The 18,602-nt window shown below is 51.8% G+C and overlaps 1 long non-coding RNA gene across 1 annotated transcript; it reads right to left on the reverse strand.

The window, feature by feature from the left end:
• Positions 1 to 1,592: 1,592 nt before the first annotated feature.
• On the reverse strand, positions 1,593 to 15,469 carry LOC113190237 (uncharacterized). Its single transcript, XR_003301756.1, has 3 exons — positions 15,437 to 15,469; positions 2,270 to 2,341; positions 1,593 to 1,641 (listed from the first exon to the last, which is right to left on the reverse strand). It is a non-coding gene; the product is annotated as an uncharacterized LOC113190237 (long non-coding RNA).
• Between the last annotated feature and the right edge of the window lie 3,133 nt (positions 15,470 to 18,602).

An 18,602-nucleotide genomic window follows, 5' to 3' on the forward strand; every position in this document is an offset into this window, starting at 1 on the left:
TACAATGGACTGTCCAGTACTCTAGGGATGCTGGACAGCAGTAGTGAGTGCAGCTCCCAGGCAGCCCCGCTATCACATAGGAACACAACAAACACTACAGTGAGCTGTGCAGCTAGGCGAGGATTGGCGGACTATTCGACACATCGAGTGCATTTTGGATTTATGATATTTTCCGTTTGACCAAAGGCCTAACAGGACACGGTACATGGAGGCACATCAGTATATTTGTGTTGTTTAAGCCACTCTGTGTCCAGGACTTTGTTACAGTGACCCTGGCAAGTAGACTGGATTTTTTAAAACATTCTGCAGATCCGTGGGTGGGGCCCTCCAGGCCACGATTGACTGCTCATAAGGCTGCAGTCCTACGGGACGAGGGAGAGCAGAGGGAAGTGCTTCCACATCTCATGCTAGCCTCTCAGCCCATCACTGGTTCACAGAGTGATTCAGGCTGCGCCCCCCCCCCCCCACCGCTTCCTCCCCTGGAGACAGAAGGCATGGGACAGTACCAGCCACTGTCACGGGGTTCCCCAGCAGGGGCTTTCTGTGAAATATACCAAGAAACCCCTGCACGGGGCCCTTTTCCCCAGCGGTGTGGTTACCTGGGAAAGAACAACGGAGCCGCAAGAAGATCCTGGTTCTGCAGGACCCGTCCAAGTCTGGGGTCTCAGGGAGGAAGGGAAGGCGAAGATGGAACCAGAAGTCCACCCGGGGCCCTGAAGTGGCCATGGGCCCAGACGGTACTTGACACATCTGAAGTTTTTTTTTTATAAAACTGCTTCCAGCTTCCTAAACAACAACAACCAAAGAGAAAAGTTTGTTCTGTGGTCACTCATGTGGGGCTCCTGCTCTGCCCTGGGCCCTCCCCGTCTGGAGAAGTGGAGACACACCAGGCACGTGCTCTCTGCATGAGGGAGTGGGTTCAGCTGTGGGGATCCTTGACCTGGCATCTGTGAAGGGTCCCTAAGAGAGTTTGGAAATCCCCGAGGTGCAGGAACAGAGAGCCGGTCAGCTAGGGGAGACTCCCTGCGGGGGGGGGGGGGGGCAGGGGGGGGAGGAGAGGAGCGGGGTCCTGGAGGAAGGCTGGCTTGAGTCACTTCATTTGCATTCTCCATTCAGTCTCCACCATGAGGCCCTGCGAGGCGGGTTAAGTCATTTACAGGGTGATTAATTTTCGTGTGAGGGATGTAGACCTATTCCCGAAGGCCTCAAGTAATTCAAAACTAGCACAATTCAAGATTAATTCTCTGGAGGAGGAAATGTAAAGCAGGGTTTGTGCTCGTAGGAAATCTGCGCATAAAGTACAACTACTAATACATTATAGATCACAATTTCAGATTGGCACGATTCAGATTGGCAAAAAAAACATGACCACACAGGGTACCTTCTGGGGCCCGGGGAGCAGATTAGCAGGAGCAGAGACGAACTGGAGATCATGGAGGGGGCCAATGTGCTGGAAGCTTCCACCTCCACTGGAGCTTCCCATGCCCCAAGCTTGGCAGGTCAGCCCTGGAATGCCCGCTGCCCACCCCGAGGCAGTGAGTGTCCCCTGAAGATGGCTTACCTGCCATGAGACAGGACTGTGTAATGACCCAAAGTTTCTCCTCTGACTTCAGACAGACCTGGGTTCAAGGCTTGCCTTATCTATAGACATTGGGCAAAGAATTCCAACTTTTTAACTCTCAGTCACATTGCTATAAAATATTGATGGTATCGATAATAACGCCTGCTTCAAGGGGTCTCCAGGGTTGAAGAGGCACTTGTAAGTGCTCAATAATTATTAGCTTGTAGCATCACTAGTGTAGATATTCTGTGACCTCTTCTCCTTGTTCCACATAATCTAGAAAAATTGACATATGGCTATCCCCACTTTACAGGCCAAGAATTGGGGTGTCAGGAGAGTTGACGAGGTTTGCTTAATTTTTATAACTAAGATGGTGACATGAAGACAGGAACCCAAGTCCACCTGCTCACACATTCTTTTTTTATATGTATATATATATTTTTTTAATTGTAGATGGACACAACACCTTTATTTTGTTTTTAGGTGATGCTGAGGATGGAACCCAGTGCCTTCCCCATGGAAGGCGAGTGTTCTACCACTGAGCCACAACCCCAGCCCCACCCGGTGACACATGCTACGTCCACACTTTCCACTCGGTGGCTCTCCTGTCGGGAGGAACAGGCATGGACCCTGCCATCCACAGGACCCCAGAGCCCTGGGGCAGGATCGGGGCCCTCCAGCCACCACACTTTCCCACGGAGTTCGTACCTGCGTGGCCGGTGAGCACAGATGTGCTTCTCAGACGCGGCTGGCATTTCAATAAGGACAGGACATTCTGTGCTGTAAAAACAGAACATCATTGCTTACCAGGGGCTTATAAAAATAATTGCAATCCAGCCTGGCCTCTGTCACTAGTAATTTATCGCACGGCACCTCTTTTGTTAATGCAGTTTACACGAGTCAAACGAGCTACGTGCAAATGAGGAAGCATGTTAGGCCTCAAGCCAAGAAGTGGCTCCCACAGGTGTGAAAAAGAGTTTCCAAGGTTTCAAATCCCCAGTGGAGGCAGGTCACGGGGAAGGAGAGGCTGGGCAGGGAAGAGCCCGAAGCCTCCCTGAGTCAAAGAACACAAGGGTTAGGTCTCGGCCTCTCCCTGTTTCCTACTGCTGCCCTTCTGCAGGGCCACACCTCCCAGCACCTTGAATTCCATCTGTCCCTCAGGCTGCAAGACTAAGGCCAGAACCTCAGCGTGGCAGGCTGCATGCCCTGGGTGGAGCCCCGGCTTGCTTCCTGACCTGGCCTGCAGTGAGTGCGGTGTGCCCAGGACACCATGTCCTAGGTGCCCTTGTTCAGGCCAGCCCTGGGCCTGGGCCTCCCCTGCCCAGGCACTCGCCCCAATTCTGAAAGTGCTCCCAAGTCCCACCCTCCAGCCAAAGCCACTGTCACCTGTCAGAGCTCCAATGGCCTTGCCTCTGCTTCCTGCAGGAGATACTTCCTGCTGTCCACCAATGGGAAGGCTCCTACTCAGACCGCTGTCTGTTCAATTATTTAAACGTTGACTCTCAGATCTGAAGAGTGATCCCGCAGCTCCCTCCCTGGGCGGGACCTCGCACCAGCTTCTGAACCCTGGCGCCTCTTACCCCTTGTGCCAAGAAGTAAAGAGCCCACGGTCAAAGAAAGTAGGGACTCTCCGAGAGCCTGGCCTGAGACCACCCTGCAACCATGCCACATTGCCCCCTGATCAGAGTCCCTGTCACGCTTTTGCAACGAATGAATGGGTGAATAGAAGGAGGGGCCTATCCATGGAGGCTCTGAGGAGAAGACACCTGGCCACCCACACCAGAGATGGGGGGTCGGGTGACACGTAGACCATATGGCGTGAACAGCGGCGGCTACCCAGCTCGAGCCACTTACTGAACACCAGGCAGGTCTCCTTAGGATGTGTGTGTTGAACTAAGGGTCGTGGGCCACCAGGGAAGTCCAAGACCTGACTTAGGATCTAGATTCTCCATCCCAAAGTTTCCATGTGGCTTCAGAACACATTGGGGATCCCAGTTCAGAAAAAATATTGTCTCACACTGAGTTATACCGAAAGGCACAGCTAGAAAGAAGGAGGTCCCTCCCTAAATTCAAGTGTTTATTCCCTGATAATCAACTCCTTGAGGAAAATATATCTCCTCTGCTACAACTGCCTCTCTCAAAACATCTAGCATCTGTCGTACACATCAGGCACGTGCTGCAGTCCTGAAGGGATCCGCGACTGCAGTGCCACGGCAGCTTCCCACCTGGAGAAACTCTAGGTATTGCCCAGGAGGTTGAAAGTGCTTCTGCAGCCATGAAGGAGTCTGTAACGGCTGCAGTTCTGAACGCCTCCTGGCTGCCAATGCCCTCAAACCCTTGTGACCTCATGAGGGTGAGATGAGCACCCTCAGTGTCCCTGATTGACAGACAGGGGGGCAAGCACGAGTTGTGGGATAATGAACAAGGGCCAATAGGGTTGCTCATGCACTAAAGAAATGTGCAGCAAGCCCTTGCAATTCACAGATTCAGAGGATTCACAGGGACACAGAAATGACCGAAATACACGCTCCCTCCCCAAGGAGGTCCCAATCTAGGGTAGAGAGACCTGGGGCTATGTTGGGAGACAGGTCCTGATAGAAGCCAGAACAAAGTGGCACAGGAATCCTAACAAGGGAAGGATACCCCACCTGCGATGGGACTTTGTACAGAGAAACATTTGAGGCCTGTGTGAAAACATGGCTGCAGAAACCCGAAGGGCGGGCAAGGCAGGGTGGACACTCGCAGGCAGAGGCTGCAGCTCGTGCAGGAGTGAGGATTTCCAAGGAGAAGGAAACTTCCTTGTCCCTGTGTGCTTCGCCAGTCTGACCAGGTCACCCCTGCCAAAACCTTGCCATCGAGTTAGGAGGAGGTCGAACGCCTCAATCCCCCAAAGGCCCACATTGCTCATCCCTGCTCCCCCACAGCCGCACCTGTGCCACTGTCCCCATGGTCCCCTCAGCCCCAGCTCCAGCCCCCCTCAGTGCCCATCCCACCCATCTCACATACACCACAAGTGTGTGCCTTCTGCAGGTCCATGACGGGCAGGCCTGAGCCACTCCAAGGTCACCACCAATCAGGGAGGGCTGATGCAGCTCCACGTGCCTCTCCTCCTTTGGGACCAGTGGCCAACCTAGGACACCCTCTCACATGGACAGCAGAAGTACAAGAAGGTCAGCTCCCCCAAGCAGGCGCTTCCAAGCCCTTGCTCACGTCACGTCCACTAGCATCTCACTAGGAGAAAGGTCACATGGCCAAGCCCAAAGTCGGAGGTAGAACGTAAACTGCCCTGTTTAATGGGAGGGGCTGGCAGGACTATGGACTGACCATGAGCCTAGCTGTAGGGTCACCACCACCCCATCTCAGGACCTCCCAGCGCTCCGTCCTCGGTCCCTCTGCCTGGAAGGCTCTTTCTTCCCTCCGCCCCTCCCTGGCTCCCATACAGTGGGGTCTCCCCTGACACCCGACCGGGGCAGGTCCTTCTATGCCAGTGCTCCCAGAACACCCTGCAGTTCTCCTGCATTCCATTTCCCAGGGTGGGAGCTGAGTGTGCGTGTGCGTAAGGATCCAATCACGGTCTGTCTTCCCACAAGGGCAGGGACCACATCTGTCCCCCTCATCACACCCACTCTATAGCCAGTGCCCCAAAATGTTCGTGGCACAAATGAGCTCAACCAGTGGACTCATGGGAGGTGTCCCCAGTCGAACCAGCATTATGTAAAAACAGCTCTGCAAAGACAGAGCAGGAGCCAGCGGGCCCAGGGTGGGGCTGCAGGGCCCGGGCAGAGGGAGCTGCAGCGGCCCCTCCCCCAAATGATGGCGGCCCAGGCAGGGAAGACATCCATTCCTTCGCACAGGGATGTGTTCTGTGTGCCAGACTGGGAATACCACCTCTTAGCATCTGCCCCAGGTGGGTGGACGCCCAATAGGAGCATCAGTTATCAGATGCTCCGGGTGGTAACTGTCTGGGGAAGAGGTGACAGTATGGGGACAGTGGGCAGCAAGAGAAAAATGCAGAAATCATGACCAGAAGTGCACTCATTCCCTCCGTGTGTGATAGATGCCATTGTTTTAAATAACGATATAAATAACCCAAGTGCCACAGATCACTTTCCACAGAACAGAAAAGACACAGAACTCACACTTGACCAGGAAACAATTAAAAACCATGTAAGCTTGAAAACTATGGCATGTTCCCAACAGGAAGCATGGGGTTCATGGGGGACCTGGGTCCCTTCAGATGCTGGATTGAGAATCAAACCACCCTAGTATTCACTAAGATTAATTACAGCAAAAAGGTACCAGCTACCTCTTCCCAAGAATATTATACTATTATGGACATGTCACAAAAAAATTATTTCCATCCTATCAACCACCCTCTGAAGTGGACAATCTGAAGCAAGCCGAAGACACACAGAGGTGGAAGGGAAGAACCAGCACCTGACCCCGTGTGTGTCATGGTACATGGCTTCTCAGATGCCCGCCCACCCTGTCCCCTAGTGTGCACACCCAGGAAAGCACCCAACTTCAGTGTGAGCTGAACTTAAGGACTCACTTCTCATAAACAGAATCACACAGCAACTGTGGCTTCCGCCTTGATCATCCTTCCCTCTCTCCCTCTCTCTCTCACCCCCACCCCAGGATAATGAAGGAGACAAGCTACTATACGTGAGAGGAATCTGTCTGGCCAACAGCCACCAGTCTCAGCAGAACTGAATGTTCCAAACAGCTGGGTCAGTGAACATGGAAAAGAATTTCCCCCAGTCAAGCCTTCAAGTGGCCACAGCCCCAGTGTCACCTTGATTGTAGCCTGGGAGAGGCTAAGCTAAAGGCATCCAGCTAAGCCACAGGTACATTCCCAGCCCATAGGCACTGTCAGGTAATAGGGCTGTGTTTTCTGAAGCTGCAAGTTTGGGGGTAATTTGTTACGCAGCCATAGGTAACTAATACATACATCTAATTTCAGGGTCCATGGTTCCAGCCATTATAACCAGCTGCTTCAGAGATCTTTCCAAGTTATTTCAGCCCCCAAACTACCTACCCCTGGCCTACAAGACAGAGGCACTGATCCGTCGTGCACCTGAGCTCTGAGAGAGGGAAAGGATATTAGAATGCACGTCTCAAGCCAGCTTCTCTGAATGCAATAATTAGTACAGTTTACTACCTGCCAGGGTTCTACGTTCAATGGTCTAATGAAATTATTGTCATTTAAAATGATTGTTATAGTAAATTGAACGCTGCCTCAGTCTGTCTCAGCCTGGAAGTTCCCTGAGGTGCCAGCTCATTAGGAAAACCACTATTAAGAGTGTCTTCCAGGGAACTTCCCTCACTCTTCTCTCTGGAATGCCATTCTGCTCCAGGCCTTGGGAGGGGCTACCCCAAAACGTGCTTGCCATTTTTTCCATCATATTTTAAGATAGACACCAACACAGATAAGGGCAGAGCAGAATCGACTAACTTGGGGAATTATGGAGGGGTCTTGTAGAGAAAGACCTCGAAGCGGGCCCTTGGGGGAGAGAAGTCTTGGGACTGACCCAAGGGCATTGGGAGGGGGATTATTTTCTCTCCAACTAATTCACTTGCTCATGATTTCAATAAATGGTCCTTGAGCATGTGCCCTCCCCATGGTGATCACTGAGGAACAGAGAACAAAAGACACTATCAGTCTAAAGAAATTTCAGAACAAAATTTGGAGAATATGTAATTGACCCATTGAAAGGATTGATCATAAAAGGAATGAGAGATTAGAAAGATCTTCCTAAGATTAATGGGATGGATTTTCAGAAAAAAGCCTTGCAGAGTAGATGAGCCAAGATTTGGCTCCATCGATAGTTGGGTAACCACAGATATTATCATTTAAACAAGGACATTGTCACGGGGTGGATATGAGGTATCCCCCAAAAGTTCATGTGTGAGACAATGCAAGAGTGCTCAGAGGTGAAATGGTCAGGTCTTGAGAACATTAGCCTGAGCAGTAGACTAAGTCATAACACTGACAATTATTTCAGCCACCAAACCTCCTGCCCCTGGGCTAGAAGATAGAGACACTGATCAGTGGCATGGATTGATCCCCAACATGGATTGACTGGATGGTCACTGCAGGCAGGAAGGGTGTAACTGGAGTAAGGAAGTCTCTGGGGGTGTGCCTTAGAGTCACACTTTGTCCCTGGTGAGTAGGGACCTCCCTTGGCCCCCTTCTGGCTGACATGAGTTGAGCAGCATTTCTCCACCACAACCTTCCACCATGAGGTTCTGCCTCGTCTTGGACCAAGAGGTGTGCAGGTCAGCTGAGCGTGGACTGCACCTCTGAAACCTTGAGCCCAAAATAAGGTTTTCCTCCTCTAACTGTTCTTGTCAGGTCTTTTGCTCACAGTGACGCCAAGCTGACTAAAACGGGGATCGTGAGCATTGATGAGTGAGCTGGGGAGTAGGACTTCCCCAGCAGAACCAGAACACTGGGCTGTGGAGCACTAACAAGAGTCAGATGACCTCAGGTGGAGCCACGTGACGGCTATGGAACAGGAATTAGTGACTGCAAGAAACCAGGGCTTGCAGGCATCCATGCGGTAATTCTAGTGTGATGGCTGGAGAACTCACTAGAGCACATGCTCAGAGATATTTGTTGAAAGAAGAAAAGAGGAAGGAAAGGAGGCAGATTTGCTAACAATAAGTCCAACATGGGGGGGGGGTATTTAGTTTCATCAAAACCCCTAGAGTTAGTGAAGTGTCTTAAAATTTCTAACCTTGGTTTTTTTGTCTTGGTTGACCTTCGACCATGAGCCCGAGTATCCCAAAGATTTTTGAGGAGAGGGCATGGCAGAGAGCGAAGGTCTTGGGCTTGAAGCTTGATCTTGACCCCCAGTTCTGCCATTTATTGCTGAGTTTCAGAATCTCATTTACTCGATTGTCAAGGGGGGATGAGCGACCCCCACCCGTGAGGCTTCTCTGCAGCTCGGAGGTGATAACATTCAAATCCACCAGGTTTCCAGAACACCATGCCCCTGAGCACACCTCCCTCTTTTTCTCTTTTTTACAAAAAGCTAAAAACATGGAGGATGATGAAAATACCCTGGTGTACCCTTAATCCCCACCTCAAATGATAGCGAGCCTCCTTATAAACCTGCGGGGCTTCTGAACTTTGTCACTCCTGCCGTCTCACAAACCCCCGCAAGGCTTCAGAATCCTAGACCCCACAGCAATACCTACATTCTCACCAATGACGAGGAAACCAATTAGATTTCTAAAATAAATTTGGATAATTTGGCCATTCGAACCACCAGATCGAATGGATTTTAATGGCATTTTAAGCCTCAGAAAATCAGGCTCCTTGATGTAAATACTGACAGACCCTCCCGGCAGCCAGACAGCCATCGACACAGTAATGGCTTTAACAGGGAGAAGTGAAACACCTATTTACATTTTGAGTGCCAGTCAATTCCCTAAGCACAGGCACATTTGAATCAGATAAAAGACCCAGCAGTAACCTCAGACTGAGTGACAAAGGTCCCGGCAGGAGAATGGGCCGGAATCAGTGCTTAACACCCCTCTTAGAGATGACTCCCCATGGGAACGTCTTACATTGTCATGACAAATGACACTTGCTGACCATCGGAGACCATCGTGGGCTTCCTGCTCAGGCTGGAGTGGGTGTGCTCAAGTTGACGCCACCCATGTCCCCCACCAGCCACGGAGCACCAAGGTAGCAGAACTTCCACCTGTTGGTTCCGCTCAGAGTCCTCCGCCTACCTTGAGGGAGACCTGCGTTCAGTGTCGTCAGTCATTCAAAGTTGAAAGACCAAGGACAAGGCAAGACGGACAAGCGGGAGAAGGGAAAAGAGATGCCCTTCAGACCATGTTCAGGGTCTCCAAGGAGAACCCAGAGGCTGGTCTGGCTCACATGCCTACAAGAGCCCTGGGCTACTCGCCTGCTAGAGAAGGGCACTTCCCGGGAGCCTGGGTGATCACACACCAAACTCATCAGCAATCTAGGTTCAAACGGCCCTTGACTGCTTCTTTAAACTTGGCTTCTTCTTCTAGTCCACGTGTGATGGTGGATACCACCAATGGGGAAGGGCTCCTAGTCCTTTTGGTGAAGGTGACACCCATCTCCCTCCCCTGCTCTGTCCCCAGTGACTGTCCTAGCTCACTCCTCTCACCTTTCCCCAATCCATCCTTCACACCCATCTCCAGAGTCACCTCTCTAAAGCAGAAATTGGATGCCGACACCTGCCACTCGAGTTCTTCTTCCTGACTCTTCTGCATCAGAGCCGTGCCCGCAGGGATATCAGCCCCCAGGACTCAGGCCTCTGAGCCTAATGCCTGGCTGAGCAGATTCTTTCAGCTACAGCTTGGGAAACTGAGAGCCGGAGAAGTGGGATGACACCAGACAGAAAAGAATTAGCTGGGAGGCCTGCAGCAGGCCCTGTCCCCGCAGGGGCTTTCCACCCAGACCGCGCTGCCTTGGGCACCCAGCCCTCCCCAGATCCCGAGCCACATCCTGGCATTGCCGCGCCAGCCCAAGTTCTGCCACTGTCGTGAGAAGTGTCAATCTGAATCCCAAATGTGCCAGCCTTATTACCGTCGTCAACAGACTTCTTAATGAAGCTGCCAATACTGTCAATGGCATCTTTTAATGACACTTCATAAAGAAGGAGGATTCTGCAGCTTCCTCTTACATTGCCATTTGGTACTTTTGCTGTATGGCAGGCGCAAAATGTTCTCTGAATCAGGATACTAAACAGCACCGATAATGGCAATAACAATAGAACGGATATTTATGGAACGCAACCCTGTGACAGGTACTGCTTTAAGCCCTTTACACACATGGCAAAATGATTTGCCCAGATAAACACGGGCTCAAGGGACAGACACTTAAGGACAAAGCTTAGTCCTCCTCTCCTCAAAGCTAGATTATGGCTTGGTTTCTGTGCTGGGCACTGCCCACGTTTCCTATTTCTCATGCCAGGTACAGATCAGTGAAGACTTGGTCCCTATTATCTCCAGCTCTGGAAGAATATATAACAAGGCACATATATAGAAATCAAGGTCAGCCAGCTAGTGACTGACAGAGTCATACTCAGAACCCATGCCCGCCAATTTTCAAAGCCTTGTTGCTGACCTTGACTACTGCAGGTGCCCATCTGCCATGCTGACGTTTCTATTACCAGATGGACACAAGCCAAGGGGACCTCAGGGGGTGAGATGGCTGGATAAGCAGAGCAAACACTCAGCTTCTGACTCCAAAGTAAACAACAGTGGTCACATCTGGAATTTGGTGTGGGTTTCTTTGGAGAAACCCTGCTCTAAAGAGCATTTACCATCCCATTTCTCTTTTTAGCACCTGAGAATCAAGCAGACCCTGGTGGGCTGACATGGGACCCTAACTATCATTATTAGACTAGTTCTTCTGAGATGAAAAGATATCCCAAAGTATAAATGCCAACACTGTTAATGGCCAAGTGGTAGACAGCATTATAGTCATAACATTTTGGAATTAGACAGCTACCAGCTCATTTTCATTAAGGAGATAGATCTTAGCAGATCATTAACCAGGGACTATCCATGAAAGAACTTGGCTTTGAAGATCAGAGGATCTGAGTTGGGAGCCTGGTTCTGGTGCCCACCAATCATGTGACCTTGGGAGGATTACCCAAGTTCTCCAGATAAACTAGTCTCTTGGTATGGGCAGTGAGACCATCACACCTTTTCACAGCCTAATTCTCCACACCCTGTGTAATTCCTGACACCTTGGGGCTGACCTTCCCTGGGGATACGGAGCAGCTGCTCTGGAGAAGACAGCCTGGGCTCCAACCTCAGTTCTACCTCCTGCCAACTGAGGCCCTTAGCAAAGTTCAGATCTCCCAGGACCTCGGCCTCCTTATCTACCTCATAGAGAGCAGTCTGTCTCGGGGTAGCTGCGAGGAGGAAATTAATGAGCACATCAGAGAGCTTCAGACAGAGCGATAAACTGACTGCTTACAGAACCCTCTTGACTTTGCAAGTTCATGGCCTCTGCTTTGGTTCATTTTTTTTCCATCCAGTTCTAATCAACAGAGGTGTGTTTGCAGAATCAGATAAACAGGTAAAAATTTTAGTAATAAAAATACTAAGATTCAGAATTGGCCTGTGCATTTGAAATTCAATTTGGAGAACGTGTTCTCTCATCCCACCACCATTTAACCTGATGGGTTGATTGACTGAGGCCTAGACAGAGCTGATCACCCTTTCTGAACAGATCCCATGTAAAAGTGCCTTCAAATTTCCCTTCTCCAGTCTCTCCATATAAGTGCCAATAGCCCTTCCATTACCTAGTGATAGAAACACAATTTTTATTTTTTATCAACATGTATTAATGGCATGTATTAATAGGATTGGGTGTGATATTTCAATACAGACAGCATCTGTATGCAGAAGGTTAGAATTTGACCCTGATTTCTCACACTGTACAAAAATCAACTCCAAATGGATCAAAGGCTTGAAGGTAAGACCTGAAACTACAAAATAACTCAGGACATTGGTAAAAGCAACAGACTCCAGAAGCACAGGGAAGAGCATCAGAAGTTGACCAGTGGGATGACCTCAAACTAAGATGCTTCTGCTCCACAGAGGAGACTCCACAGAGCCAGCCTGCAGGACGGAGAGATATTTACCCCCTGTTCATCTGACGGAGGGTGAGTATCCAGGACATACAAGGAATGCAAAAACTCAACCACCAAAATCAAGGAATCCAATTTAAAAATGAGCAAATGACCCAAATAAGACACTTCTCCTAGGAAACAATTTTTAAAGCCTCAGAGAATAACTTTAAAAGTAGAAGTTCCACACTTTTTTTTTTCTCCTAACTAAACAGATCACTACTTTACTTCCTCTCAAGAATTTTGCAAGGTCAGTGCCAGGACTTGAACCAAGAGATGATTTACCACTGAGCTATATCCTCATCCTTTATTTTTTTATTTTTTATTTATTTTTTTTATTTTTGAGACAAGATCTTGCTAAGTTGCTGATGCTGGCCTTGAACTTGAGATCCTCCTGCCTCAGCCTCCCAGGTGGCTGGGATCAAAGGTGCGCATCACTATGCCTGACTTTCAAATTAGGATTTTAGTAATAAAAATACTAAGATTCGGAATTGGGAAATGTGGGACAGGGGAAATGACAAGGGGGGAAATGATTAACAGAATGCGAAAAAGAAAAGTTTGGAGGCCATTGTTCGCCACTGGATTCTGCGGTTGCGTTTGTGTCTTGAGTCTTGATTCCCATTCTGTTTGGCTTCCCCCTCCCTGAGCTCTTTAAAGGTCTCTTAAGGGATCCCAGTGGCCCTCCTGGAGCCTGCCTAGTCTGGGTGTGTTTCTGGTCTGGGCTGTGACCGTGCAGCATCTCTGGAAAGCACAGTTGGTCCCCCTCCTCTTTTCCAGGTGCCTGAACCGAGGCTCAGAGGGACAGACTCACTGTGAGTTGCCAGGTGCCGTATCAACTGCTGGCCTCAGACCTCTGAAGGGCCTCTGTTAGGCCACAGCCTCTAGGTCAGTGACATTGTTCACAATCCTGAACCACACACCTTCCTGTGGGAGGACAGCATACGGCTAACTCACAGGAGGGCAGCTGCATCCCCAGGGGCACAGGTGAGGAAGAGAGACCAGGACGCACACACAGAGGTGACAGCAGCCTTCCCACGGCAGAGACGTTTCTTTTCTCTCTTCGGTGCCACAAAACATTTAGTAAAGTGGCTGCACTCACAGGGGAAGCAAATTTCTTTTAAAAATGTATTCTCTCTCTTGCTCTGTGGATTTCCCTGGAGTTTCATTTAGAATCAGGCAAGTTGAGAAGTCTCCCAGTTTCCCAGGGCAAGCTTCAGCACTTTTAAAGCCCCTACTATCTTCTGAGACGGGACCACAGGGCAGCACTGCATCTCTGACCATCAGCCTGCAGTTGCTCTGTGAGAGGTTTAAATGGCTTGTGAAGAATGTCCTACTAGCCGGGCACAGTGGCCCACGCCCATGATCCCAGTGACTCAGGAGGCTGAGGCAGGTGGATCCAAGTTCAAAGCTATCCTCAGCTACTTAGTGAGGCCCTAAGCAACTTAGTGAGACCCTGTCTCAAAATAAAAAGGGCTGGAGAGGTGGCTCAGTGGTAGAGCACTTCCAAATTCAATCCCAGTACCAAAAAAAAAAAAAAAAAGCCCTATTAACAGACAGCCTGTCTCTCCCCTCCTCAGACAGAGCTTCTAAGGTTCTTTTTCCCCACACCACTTCCAAGTTCCCCGAGTTGCATTGTACTAATAAACACTGATTCTGGAGTCTTTAAATGTTAGACTGTATAATGAAAAAGGGCAGAAAGTGTCTTTAAATACCAATGAATTCCAGCACGTTGGGCTGCCAGAAGCCTGGTCTCTACCTCCGGCTCCCGCCCCAGCACTGGGGTTCGCACCTGTCAGAAGCCCACGTGACGAGGTTGGGCCCGTCTTCCCCCTGGAGTCCTGAGGGGTCCAGGCCAAGGAGGGTGCCCTCTGTGGTGAGGGGCGCCCCCCGTGCACCCCCACACCCCTGCCTCGGTAGGTCCTGCCTGGAGCACATACCAGCAGCCCTCTGCTTCTCTCTTCTGGCCTTTGTGACTCAGCTCCAGGGGGAGAAGTGGGCCTCGGGGGCATTTTAATGTACCGTTCCATCTCAGGACCTTTAGAAAACCTTATAGAAGGAGGAATGGGATGGTACAGAATGTTTAATCTGGGGCCAGGTGCAGAGGTGCACCCTGTGATTACAGCAGCTTGGGAGGCTGAGGCAGGAGGATCTTGAGTTCAGAGCCCACCTCTGCAACATAGTGAGGCCCTTAGAAACTCAGTGAGACCCTGTCTCTAAATAAAATATTAAAAGGGCTGGGGATGTGGCTCAGTGGTTAAGTACCCTGGGTTCACTCCCTGGTACAAAAAAAAAAAAAATCAAAGAATGTTTGATCTGGTAACAAGCTGTACACGCAGCCATGCTCTGTACCACTAGCAACCTGGGGAACACGGCTACCATGGGAATCCTGTGGCCTGGCCCAGGCTGCAAGTTATCTGGGTCCTCACAGCATGCAGGTGGATGCTGGGACCCTGAGAATGTAACACCCTGGCCCAAAGTCAGCCCTCTGAAGTGGGCAGCCAGCACTGGACACAGGTGGTTGGCTCGGCAGCCTCTGCCTTGATCACCAAGCTGCCCTTGCAAACCCCTGTGGGCCAGCAGGCCAACCAACGCCGGCTCAGAACAACGCAGTCCTGCCACACAGCACCCCCAGCCGAGGGGCCACCCGAGGAAGCAAGGAGTCTGCGCAGTCGTTCTATCAGGCTCTCGGTACCCATCCAGGAGCACCTCGGAGACACGGCCAGTGGTGGGTGCTGCGCTCAAAGGCCTTCTGTTGTGGCCAAGAGGACTTGCCACGCAAACCCACCGTTACAGAGGATGGACGCGTCTAGCCCACGGAGCTGGGTGGAGGGTGCTACGAGCCGCCTCTGCCAGCCAAGAAGCCCAGGGTGGGTGTGGCTGTTGGGTGGGGAGGCATGACTCCAGCGGGGAAGCCATGTTCCTGCAAAGCCCCATGGAAGGGACCAGAGTCCTCCTGGCAATCCAGCAGAGGCAGCAGGCACACCAGGGCCTGTGGGTGGGAGCAGGACCCCCAGCCATGTTCCTGTCTTAATCCCCACATCACAGGGCAAGGAGACCCGAGAGATGGGGTCAGGTTCATGGACCTCAAAGAGGAGATTCCTCTGGACGAGATGGATGGGCCTAGCTTCATCCCTGTTCATGGCAGAGGAAGGCAGAGACCCTTCAAAGGACGTGGTGCCCAGGGAAGAAGAGGCCGGGGGCCGGGAGGGGGGTTCGACACTTGAGACGCTTGAGGTGGACCTACCCACTGTTGCTGGCTCTGCAGAGGGAGGAAGAGGCCAGGGCCAGGGACCACAGGCGACCTTTCAGAGCTGGGAGGTCCCTCAGCAAAGAGTTGACCCGGGGACAGAATGGGGACCTCAGTCCCAGAGCCACAAGGAGCTGTGATCCGCCCACAGCACAGGGGAGCTGGGAGACGACCCTCCCCCGCAGCCTCCGGAAGAGGCCACAGCACTGTGGGTGACTTGGTTTTAGCCCAGTGACTCCTGGCTAAATGTCACCTTCTGATCTGTGAAACCCGAGATAATAGATTCAGACTATTTTAAGTCCCTCGCTCTGTGGTCATCTGTCACTGTGGGTGGGAACAGAGCACTGACACCGGCGTCAGGTGGGAAGCCGCGTGGAGGGCTCTGAGAGAGGAGGGCCTGGAGGGAGTTTGGGCGGGGAGAGGAAGGGAGGCTGGGGAGGCCTGAGAGAGGAGGTGAAGGTCAGCTCAGCCTGGACCTGGGGAGGCTCGAAGGCAGCCCCGGCGCCAGGCTGAGGAAGGCCCCCAGAGCACCCTGCAGAGGCTGCTCCCCAGGACCTCGCTCGCTGTGCCCTGGCCTCGGCCTCCATCCTGGACTTGTAGCTGCTCCTGGGTCTCTGTCCCGGCAGCTGTGGACTAAAGCACCCCCTCCATTCACACCCACCACGCTCCCCGCCATTCAGTGACAGTTTGCTGGGACCCCCCCTGCACCCTGACACTCTGCTCAGGACATGAGGCCTGAGCCTTTCAAGGAATGGAGCCCCGGAGTGGGGGGCATCCCAAGTCCAGGGAAGCAGGTCTGGGAGGGGTCGGGGCTGAGAGCAGGAAACCAGAGCAGAAGCAGCTCTGGCCAAGAGGGGTCAGGGCAGGGGGAGAGGAGAGGGAGGGCTGGAAGCCCATCCCAGGGAGAATTCACAGGATGAGATCCGGAGGTGGAGAGAGGCTCCAGGGTGTCCAACTCGGGTGTCAGATGGATAGGGACATCAGTGACTGAGGGAAGAGGAGGAGGAGAGGAGATGCAGTCCGTCCGTGCCGCCGAGGTCTCAGTTACTTTCCTTCCCACCATCCTCTGCAGAACGGCCGTTCCAACCACAGGCATTAGACCGCGCAGAGGGATGGAGAGACTCCGCCAAAACCACAACCATCAGACATTCCTGGAACCTCCCTGGGGAGTACAGGAGCTGGGTGTGGTTGGGGCTCATTCTAAACCAACAGGGGCTCAGAGTCAGCCCTCTGGAGGCTGGCCTTCCAATGAGAGAGGCTCTGCAGACCTCCAGAGAACCCTGCAAGGGTGCATGATGAACAGGCGTGGCAGGGAGAGAGTGCTCGTACCCAGAACCCAGGGCTCGTTGTCCGTGGCCCCTCCCAGGAGCTCATTTTCCAGGCACTAATCTAAAGCTCCAGAAATGCTTGCCATGCAGCCGGTGGGTGAGGCCCGCACAGGACTGTGGCTTGAATGATGGTGTCCCCCAAATGTACATGCAAACTAATCCCCAGTGTAAGGCAGAGTTTAGCAGGTGGTGGAGTCCTGAGGCAGACTCTAAGGAACGGGATCAGGTGACCTTGTGAAGGGCCTGATGGAGGCAGGTGGACCCTCTCTGGCCTTCTACCCATGGCCATGTGGGGACGAAGCACCTCTCCATCCTGCCAGGGGATGAAGCTGGGTTCCAACAGCAAGAATTTCCTGGGCAGAAGCAGCAGGACATCACCTCTGCGGCACCCCAGCTAGTGGCTAAGGCCAGCCAGATTCGAGGGCAGAGGAATTGGAGTGTCTCCTAGACAGGGAGTGTTTGTGACCATGTCTATTCCATTGCAGTCCCCAGGGTCATCCTGGGTGCAGTGGTGAGAAGAGGGATGGATCCCACACACTCAGAACCTGCTCCACAGAGCCTTCCGCCTGCTGCCCGTCACCCTCTCGCTCATCGTGTTTCCAAGCCTTGCTCAGACTCAGTTCCCCATTTGTACGAGGAGGACACCAGCCAGCCACTAGCACAGCTCAGGGAGGATTCAGCCCCAACGTGTGTCCGGCCCCACCCGACAGCCCATCAGGCCTGGACACCAAGAATGCCATGGCTTACCCAAAGCCACGCTGCGGTCCAAGCAGAGCTGTCACTGGGCTGCAAGATGGCTCCAGAGGCTCAGCCGCGGTGTGTGCTACAGTGTAGAAGGACAAGAATTAGCTGTTTTATGAGAAACTCAATTTCCTTATTACAGGGCAGACAACCACTGTTCTATTCTAACTAACTAGACTGATTCAATTAACGGTGCTAAATACAGTTCCTACTTGAAAATAACTTCAGTTTACTGCTTCCACAAACCTCATTACATTTGATTAAACAAAATACATAGTAATAGACAAAAGATGTTGCTAACTTTTGGCCATGGCCCATTGACTAGGGGGCCCGCAGCTCTCAGCAGGAGCGGGGGCTGCGTGCAGGCCTCCAAGTCAGGAAGGCCCGGGTCGGGGGCACAGCTCCAGCTCCTCGGGCCTCCGGGGCCCTGGGCTTCCACTCAGTGAAGAAGGCGGAAGGACCCACTTCCAAAGGTCGTCCTGTGGAGGACTCAGGAAGACACACTTCCAGGCTCAGTCATGTCTCCCCACAATGCCCCGGTAGAAGGGCCAACTCCTGATGTGATTGTATTTGGACATGAGGCCAATAAAAAAATAAAAAGTCTAAGTGAGGTCATCTGATGGAACCCTAATCTGATAGGACAGACTGGTGTTCTTATGAGAAAAGGAAGAAAGAGACACTGGAGATGTCTGGGTGTGTGTGTCTGTCTGTCTGTCTCTCTCTCTCTCTCTCTCTCCACACACACACACACACACACACACACACACACACACAAAGGCCAGGTGGGCATATAGCAAGAAGGTGGCCATCTGCAAGCCAGGAGACGAGGCCTCCCCAGAAACTGAATTCTCCAGCAGCACCTTGATCCTGCTCTGCCTGCCTCCAGGGGTGTGAGAAGATACAGATATGTAACTATAGTTTAGGCCACCCGGCTAGTGGCATTTTGTTATAGCAGCCCCCGCTGATTGACACAGATGTCAAGCGCTTAGAGGAGCTCAGAGCACAGAACAAAGATACATTGTTTGTAGCTGCTACTTTTATTTTCTAAGTCCACTCTTCGTGACTTGTCTACAATGAGGACGTGTATGGGGAAC

Source organism: Urocitellus parryii, chromosome 6 (genome assembly GCF_045843805.1).
Source record: "Urocitellus parryii isolate mUroPar1 chromosome 6, mUroPar1.hap1, whole genome shotgun sequence".
Lineage (NCBI taxonomy): Eukaryota > Metazoa > Chordata > Mammalia > Rodentia > Sciuridae > Urocitellus > Urocitellus parryii.